The sequence below is a fragment of the Urtica dioica genome, chromosome 8 (genome assembly GCF_054948205.1).
Source record: "Urtica dioica subsp. dioica isolate 48M chromosome 8, U.dioica_male_clone48M_v1_H2, whole genome shotgun sequence".
Lineage (NCBI taxonomy): Eukaryota > Viridiplantae > Streptophyta > Magnoliopsida > Rosales > Urticaceae > Urtica > Urtica dioica.
Genome location: NC_142763.1, coordinates 4999473 through 5008798, shown reverse-complemented (window position 1 = coordinate 5008798; position 9326 = coordinate 4999473). Strand labels below are relative to the sequence as shown.

General features: G+C 37.9%; 1 long non-coding RNA gene across 1 annotated transcript; it reads right to left on the bottom strand.

Annotated features, from left to right (window-relative positions):
• Nucleotides 1–203: 203 nt before the first annotated feature.
• On the bottom strand, nt 204–9024 carry LOC149387497 (uncharacterized). The gene is made up of 4 exons (XR_016300888.1): nt 8953–9024; nt 8723–8862; nt 1133–1318; nt 204–1046 (listed from the first exon to the last, which is right to left on the bottom strand). It is a non-coding gene; the product is annotated as an uncharacterized LOC149387497 (long non-coding RNA).
• Between the last annotated feature and the right edge of the window lie 302 nt (nt 9025–9326).

The following is a 9326-nucleotide window of genomic DNA, read 5'->3' as shown; positions in this document are numbered from 1 at the left end:
TTTGAAATTTTTTTCCGAAAACACTTTACCAAACATGTTTTCAATTTTTGTTTTCAATTTTTTCAACTCAAAAACTAAAAAACAGTTTTTGCGTTGCTTACCAAACATGCCCTAAAAGGCTGCCCCATCTCTGCCACGTCACCAGTCCTCCCGGGCCCCACATTTTCTTAGCCCACTCTAGAATATGTGATCCTGATAGGAGGCCTAACATAGTTTCACAATCCATTATTGGTCTTTTCTTCGCCGGAGGATTTGCACTTCCAAGCACAAATTGGGATACCTGCTTGGATTGAAAAAAAGAAAGAAAGAAATTAAAAAGTGGGAATATAAATCAGATCTACATAGTACTAGTACTTTCTGTTAAAAGGAAATTGAAAACCTGCTTGACAATGGTAGTCCCACGACAATTGCCTCATCTATTCACAAAGTACCATACCTCAAAAATGGTGCCCAATTTTTCCTCCAGAATATCAAAATCAAGATAAAGGAAACCGGACTAGAAATTAAGAGACTGTTTAAGGTATTTTTTTCCACCTTCCTTCAAAATAATTCTACACCAGACCAGTAACAGAGATCCACCTATAACCGAGCAAAACACCAATCCACAAAAAGGGAGAAAATTTATCGCCAAAAGCAGAACTCTTTTGCCCTTAACCTCCAGGCGAGGAAGATCAATAATGTCCGTCAGTAATATTAGCCCTAAAATATCCAAATAAAGAAAATACAAGACCTTCTTGGCATAAATCGTTAAACGGTCAAACCAATCAAACACATACCATAAATATGACGGCCATCTCCATTGACCGAGAAAAGCAGCAGCTACACAGAAACACGACCTTCTTGGCAGACATTGACAACCTAGACCATAATGACAACGATTTCCAAAGTAATGGTGAATTTCAGGCAAGTTCTAAAGAAGAAGAAAAAAGACACGGAGTTGCAAAATGAAAAACTTACTCTCTATTTATGACTCGGTATATGTTCGACCTAACCTGGTTCGCCATTGGTGTATACAAGTGTTCTTGGGAATTGCCAGACACCTTTAACTATTGATATAAAATCTAGTTTCTATTAAAAAAAATAAAAAAGTATATGTACGACATAGCAGAGGAAATGCAAGAATCTATCTTACTGACACTAAGAAATCGTTTTCCCAACCCATCTGTGATCTGTTCTTTGCCTTATGAGTGACAGACATAAAAGACAAAAGAAGATAATTTGCGCTTCATAGCCCAATTTAGAGACTTGCAAAATGACATGCATGCTTTGAGCTTCCTCTTTGCAGCTCTGGAGGACCAGAATATGCAGGGCAGTACATCTTGAAAATGGCTTACTCAGAATATCCAGAATATGCTTCGATAAATATAAATAAATAAATAATATAAAAAACTTACTCAGAAGTCACACGTTGTTACTTTACATACGTAATCTGTCAAAAATGACTCTCGGCTGCTAAAGATATAAGAAGAACATCAAAGTAAAATTTATTTCCTCTACTCACTACCTTAAAAATCAAAGTCAAATTTGCAAAGAATAAACTTGTGAAAAAAGGTTGACTGAAAATCAAATTGTTATGCGCAAAAGTGAAATCATACAACAAGAAAAAACGTGAAATGTCGATGCTTTATAACTGCTGGCATTAAAAAAAGAAGCAACATTCAAAATAGTAATAACAAGACGTATTAGAAGAGACTTTTAACACATTCAGTAGTAAAACTACAAATTAAAAGGTAACTTCAAAGGTACCATCATATATCTACTAATTAGAAGGGATAATATTAATATTTTACATCGAAAAATTATGAAAAGAAGAGCATATCAAAACCCTAAGTAACTTTCCTAGACAATTACACAGCAATTGCACAAATATATTACACATAGACGTTAAGTGGATGTGCAAGACAGTTCATTATAATCCAAAACATAGTTAACAAAATAAGACGCAGAGAGTATAGAACAAGAAACAAAATACAATTTAGCTGAGTACCAATTTCTAAAGCTTCTTCATGCCATTTGAACTCGGCTGACCCTACAGTCCTAGACCTCAATCTTCCTAAGGATATATGAGAAAAGTATTGAGCGGAATATCTTTTCTTCTCATTAACTGGAATTATTTATAGGGTACAAGTAGGTTAACTATTTCCTAAAATAAAGCAAAGAAAGAATCGGTATAATTACAACCGAATATACAGCAATAAGGAACGAATAATACACTTTAAACTACTTCCTAAATATAGATACACCTAATATACTACCGAATAACACTCCCCCTCAAGTTGGTGCAAAGATATCAATCATGCCTAACTTGCTAACTAGTTCTTCAAATTTTTGACGGTAGAGCCCTTTGGTAAGTACATCTGCGAGTTGTTCTGCTGTTGGAACAAATGGTATGCAGATTTCTCCTCTTTCTAGCTTTTCCTTGATGAAATGACGATCAATCTCCACATGCTTAGTTCGGTCATGCTGGACTGGATTGTGTGCAATGTTGATTGCTGATTTGTTGTCACAAAACAGTTTTATAGGGGCTTCAAACTCAATCTTCAATTCCTCCAAAATTCCTTTCAACCAAATCACCTCGCATACTCCTTGAGCCATAGCTCTATACTCCGACTCTGCACTACTTCTAGAGACCACATGTTGCTTCTTTGTCCTCCATGTCACAAGGTTTCCCCAAATGAACGTACAATAAGCTGAGGTAGATCTTCGGTCGTCTGAGTTCCCTCCCCAATCAGCGTCGGTAAACACTTCAACCTGGTTTTTAGTGAAGAGTAGACCTTTTCCTGGACTACCTTTAAGGTAATGTAGGATTCTATAGACTGCCTCGAGATGTCTTTCTGAAGGATTATGCATGAATTGACTAAACAAGCTCACAGCATAGGCGATGTCCGGTCGAGTGTGAGCCAGGTAGATCAGTTTTCCAACAAGCCGTTGATATCTCCCTTTATTCGCTGGAACCTCTTCTTCTTCTCTTCGGAGCTTGTGATTTGGATCAATAGGAGTAGAGCACGGTTTGCAGCCAAGTAGACTGGTTTCTTTCAACAGATCCAATACATACTTTCTGTTAAATTATCGTGTATACTAGTTCTGTTCAGATAGTTTAGGGATAATTATTAGTTATTTATTTATTTAATTAATTATGATAATAGTTAGGAAAGTCAGTTGTATATTTTTATCCTTTCCTATTAGTCAGGAAGTTGTTTATCTCTGTGTGTATATAACCGTGATTGATCAATAAAGAAAATCATTCCGCCATATTATTTTTACTATTATGGTATCAGAGCCTCAAACACTTATTTAGGATTTTGCCAATTCACAATGGCTGATCCAAGTATTATCAGCACCGGATCTACCGGTAATCATTCTCGGTCTAGTGGATCGAACTCTATCTCCACCACCGATCATCTTCAGAGCCATTCCATTACTTCACATAAACTCAATGGAAGTAATTTCATGGAATGGTCTCAATCTGTTAAACTGTTCATTCAAGGACGGGGCAAATTCGGGTATCTCTCTGGAGCAACAACCAAACCAGACGCTGCTACAGATCTAGTCGGCTACAACAACTGGGTGGCTGAAGACTCGATGATCATGAAATATACTCCATCTAAACCTTTTTCATTAGTCCATAGTGATATATGGGGACCATCGCGTGTAAAAAATATTTCAGGCACACGATGGTTCATCACCTTTATTGATGATCATACTAGAAATACATGGATCTACTTGTTAAAAGGAAAAATCTGAAGCTTCCAAAATCTTTAAAATTTTCTACACAATGATTGAAACTCAATTTCAAAGTCGGATACAAATCCTAAGAACAGATAATGGCAGAGAATATTTCAACAAAGCTTTAGGTGAATTTTTAACTGAAAAAGGCATCATCCATCACAGTTCGTGTGTTGATACACCTCAGCAAAATGGAATTGCCGAAAGAAAAAATAGACACCTACTTGAAGTTACTCGAGCTCTAATGTTTTCAATGAATGTTCCAAAACGGTTTTGGGGAGATGCTTTGCTAACTGCTTCATATCTAATTAATAGAATGTCAAGCAAAGTCCTTAGCTATAAATCCCTAATACAAACCCTCAAAAATTATTTTCCTGAAAATAAATGTTTTACACACTTATCTCCGAAAATATTTGGTTGTACAGTTTTTGTTCACTTTCATGATCATAACAGAGGAAAATTGGATCCTAGAGCTACTAAATGTGTTTTTCTTGGGTTTTCTCCAACGCAAAAAGGTTTTAAATGTTATGACCGTAGCTCGGGTAAACTCTATGTAAGTATGGATGTTACATTTTTTGAAGACAAACCTTTTTTTTTTAATAAAACCTCTCTTCAGGGGGAGATAAATCATAATGAAGATCGGTTTTGGGAGTTAAAAACCTTACCAATATCTGTCTTGGATGTGCCTAATCCTGAAACTGTATATGATGTTATTTCATCCTCTAATGAAAATAAGACTACTCCTATTGAGGAACAAAGTGCTGATTTCCGTGTTAACTCAAGAGAGCAGACGAGGACTGAAGTTGAACCCTCGGCATTGTCACCATCTGAACCGAGCACAGGTCAAGGTAACATATCTCCATCTTCTAAATCCTCTAATGCACCTGTAGCCACTGAATCCGTAGAAAAGTCAGCAGAAACAACCAGTGACCTAGAGGAACCTATAGCCTTAAGAAAAGGAACCCAAAACTGCACTAAATTTCCTCTATACCCATTGTCTAGCTATGTCTCATATCACAAATTGTCACCTACCTTTAGGGCATTTACCACTAGTCTGACAAATGACGAAGTCCCTAGTTCTATACAAGAAGCTCTAAGTATTCCCAAATGGAAGGAGGCTGTTTTAGAGGAGATGAGAGCCCTAATCTCGAATTGCTTTGCCAGAAATTCTTTTAACTCAGTCAGCTCACTCTCGTCGCTGCCTGTCATCACTATATCATCTACATACATAATTAGAATGGCAATTTTACCTTCTTTGTTATGTTTGTAGAACATTGTGTGATCAGAGTGAGCTTGTCGATAGTCTTTTTCTTTCATGGCCTTGAAGAATCTTCCGAACCATGCCCGAGGAGATTGCTTGAGACCATATAACGCCTTCTTCAGTCTGCACACATCTCCGCTAGGGTGTTGGTCAAATACCGGTGGAAGTTGCATGAATACTTCTTCCTCCAAGTCTCCATTCAGGAAGGCGTTTTTTACATCAAACTGTAACAAGGGCCAATCTTGGTTCACGGCTAGGGACAGTAAGACTCGCACCGTGTTGAGCTTTGCCACTGGAGCGAATGTTTCTTCATAGTCCAGCCCATAGGTTTGTGTGAAACCTCGAGCGACAAGTATCGCTTTGTATCGCTCTATCTGACCATCAGCTTGATATTTGACCGTAAATATCCATTTACAGCCAACAATATGCTTCCCCTTCGGTAAGTGAGTTACCTCCCACGTGTCATTCTTCTTGAGTGCTCGCATCTCTTCCAAGACAGCCTCTCTCCACCTTGGAATGCTTAGTGCTTCCTGTATAGAACTCGGGATTTCATCAGTAGTTATGCGGGTGATAAAGGCTCTAAAGGCTAGAGATAGGTTCAGGTAGGATACATAGTTTGACAAGGGATAAAGGGGATGTTTGGTGCATTCTCAAACACCTTTCCTAAGGGCTATTGGGTCCTCAAATTGAGTTTGTAATGGTTCAAAGATGTTACTTTGTTCAATATGGGCCGGTTCTTCTAAGGTTTCATAAGAAAGAGTGGGAGAATTGTTACCTTGACTGGAGCTTGGATCCGATGAGGACATTGTTTCAAGTATCCGAGACTCGTGACTCCCCCTTGAGTGAACACGTAATTCAGAAGTTGGGTCCTCGGCAGAACTAGTTTGAGTGTCATTATCTGGTGAAATATTCGGTGTGGCATTAACATTATCAGGTTCTAAGTTTTCATTTGTTACTTGCCTTGGTAAAACATCAGTTAATTCCCAAAAACGATCTTCAATATGAGTGATCTCCCCCTGAAGAGAAGTTTTTTCAAAAAAAGGTTTTGATTCAAAAAATGTGACATCACTACTTGTGAAGAGTTTACCCGAGCTTGGATCAAAACATTTAAAACCTTTTTGAGTCGGTGAATATCCTAAAAAAATGCACTTAATGGCTCTAGGATCTAATTTTCCCCTATTCTTATCATGAACATGAATAAAGGCAACACAACCAAAGACTTTCAGAGGAACATGTGTAAAGCATCGGTTTTCAGGAAAATATTTTTGAAGAGTATTTATCGGTGTGTTATAGTTCAATACTTTGCTTGGCATTCTATTAATTAGATATGAAGTAGTAAGTATTGCCTCACCCCAAAATCTTTTTGGAACATTCATAGAAAACATTAAAGCTCGGGTAACTTCTAGTAGATGTCTATTTTTTCTTTCGGCAATACCATTTTGTTGCAGTGTATCAACACACGAACTGTGGTGGATTATGCCTTTTTCATTTAAAAAATCTCCCATAATTTTATTGAAGTATTCCCTTCCATTATCAGTTCTGAGAATTTTGATATGAGTTTGAAACTGATTTTTTATCATTTTGTAAAAAATTTTGAACGTACTAGCAGCATCAGATTTTTCTTTTAATAAATAAATCCAAGTATTTCTAGTATGGTCATCAATGAAAGTGATAAACCACCTAGATCCTGAGAGATTTGTAACCCTTGAAGGCCCCCACAAGTCACTATGTATTAGAGAAAAAGGTTTACTCGGCATGTACTTTAGTGCAGGAAAAACAGATCTTTTATGCTTAGCTAGTTGACAAATTTCACATTGCAAAGAGTCCACATCTTTATTCTTAAACAAAACAGGAAATAAATGTTTTAAGTATCCAAAACTAGGATGACCTAACCGAAAATGCCATAACAATATTTCATCAGATAATGATAATAAACTAGAAGTCTGAGGTTGCTGAATTTGTTTACTCAAGTTGGAGTCTATGTAGAAGAGTCCCCCACTTTCCTTAACATTGCCAATCATCTTCCCCGAGCGCCGGTCCTGAAGAAAGCAACCAAAGGAATTAAAGGTAAACTGGTAGAAAGAACCGAAGACAAGTTTGCTCACAGATAAAAGGCTACATGCAAGATTGGGAACATGTAACACATTATTTAGGGTAAGGAGTGGTGAGACAATGACAGAACCCTTTCCAGCAATTGGTAGGAAAGAGCCGTTAACAATTTTTACCTTTTGGGAACCTGAACAAGGAAAATAGGAGCTAAAAATATAAGATGATCCTACCATATGGTCTGTTGCTCCAGAGTCTATGATCCAAGGATTAGTATCTCTGATTTTGACATTCATGGCTGATATAAAGGTACCTTTTTGAGCTAAGGAAGAGGATGGGGTTGTGGATGATGATGACTGATGAGAATTTCACAAGTTAAACATTTTTTCTAAGTTTTCTTTGGTGAAGAAGGGCTGTTCGGAAGCTGCTGACTCGGTGAAGACGTGAGTGGCGTGGGAGGTAGCCTTGTCACGAGCTGATCGATGTGATGGCTGGAAGTCTTCAAGCTTTCCATGAAGTTTCCAGCACTTGGCTTTCACATGGCCGGGTTTGTGGCAGTGGTCGCAGATGGGACGTTCACCTCTCTTTTGGAAGCGACTCGTCATGGCCGTAGTTTCAGCTGGGTTTGCAGGTTCATTGCCTTTCGACCCGAGCATAACCTGGCAACGGCTTTCTTCCCCTGACTTCATCAAGATCTGTGTTTAGCCCGGCCAAGAAGTCGAAGACTCGGTCTTTCTCCACCATTTTTTGATAGAGTGTACTGTCGGTGGGGCAGCTCCACTCATAGCTGCAATACAGATCTAATTCCTGCCATAGAGTCCTTAGATCAGTATAGTATTGAGTGACAGTCTTCTCACCTTGTCTTGCTTTACTCAGACGAGTCTTTATCTCGAACAGTTGGCCAGCGTTGCCGAGATCCGAGTAGGTCTCTTTTACTGCACTCCAGATTTCGCTAGCGGTTGGTAGGAAGAGGTATGATCTTCCTAGACTCGTCTCCATAGAATTCACCAATCATGACATGATCATGGAGTTTTCAGCCTCCCACGTTGCATAGGCTTCATCAGATTTTTTCGGCTGCACAGTAGATCCTGCAAGGTAGCCAAATTTTCCTTTACCTTGGACATACAATTTGACCGATTGAGACCACTCCATGAAATTTCCTCCATTCAGCTTCTGAGAGGTTATGGAGAGGGTGTTGGTATGGTTTTGATCGGAATGACCAGTAGAGGAACTCGGTCCACTAGACCGAGTGGAATTTCCGATTGAACTGGTACTAATAATACTCGGATCAGTCATGATAATTGGCTGAACCGATTAGATAAGTGTTTAGGGTGTTTGTGGCTCTGATACCATATGAGAAAAGTATTGAGCGGAATATCTTTTCTTCTCATTAACTGGAATTATTTATAGGGTACAAGTAGGTTAACTATTTCCTAAAATAAAGCAAAGAAAGAATCGGTATAATTACAACCGAATATACAGCAATAAGGAACGAATAATACACTTTAAACTACTTCCTAAATATAGATACACCTAATATACTACCGAATAACAGGATATTTACAGAAAGGGTCTAGAACAAGAGACAAGAAGAAAGAAAAAGAAAAGTAAAAGAGAAATTGTGCAAATAATGCCTGATGCTCAACAACACATTCCTCACCACCCATAAACACTAAATTTGGTTCTTACCTCCAAATAATTTTTTGCTTGTAGTTCCCTGGAATTCGGATCTGTGTCTTTGACTGAGGACCCAGATTCATATATTTCGCTTGCATTATTCGGCCTTTTGTCATCTTATCCATCCTTATCAGCCTCGTGGCTATGTTTTTCTTTAAGTGACAAAAATTTCAGTTAAATAAATATATAAATAAGTGACATTTACCGTTTAACAGAATCGCTCTAATTATATTACACCTTACTTAAATCTCCCCAAATGACATCGTTCCCTTTCCCTTACACCCTCTCTCCCATCCCCTTCTGTTCCATGCCCATATTGGGATACCTACACATTGATGGAAAGAAAGAAAAAACTCATATCAACATAGTACCTTGTTAACATGAAATTGAAAAATAAAAAGAACAGAAGATAGAAAACCAGATTGAATCTACCGAGCTATGATACTCCTACGACCACTGCCTTATCTATTCTAAAATTACCATATCCCAAAAGATGTGTCCTGTGTCTCCAGAAAGACAATCAAAACAAAGTTCCTGATAAAAAATCAGCGTTCTAGAGTATCAAAATCAGCAGGAGAAAACGGAAAAGTAACAAGAAGTGCATATAAATTATTTT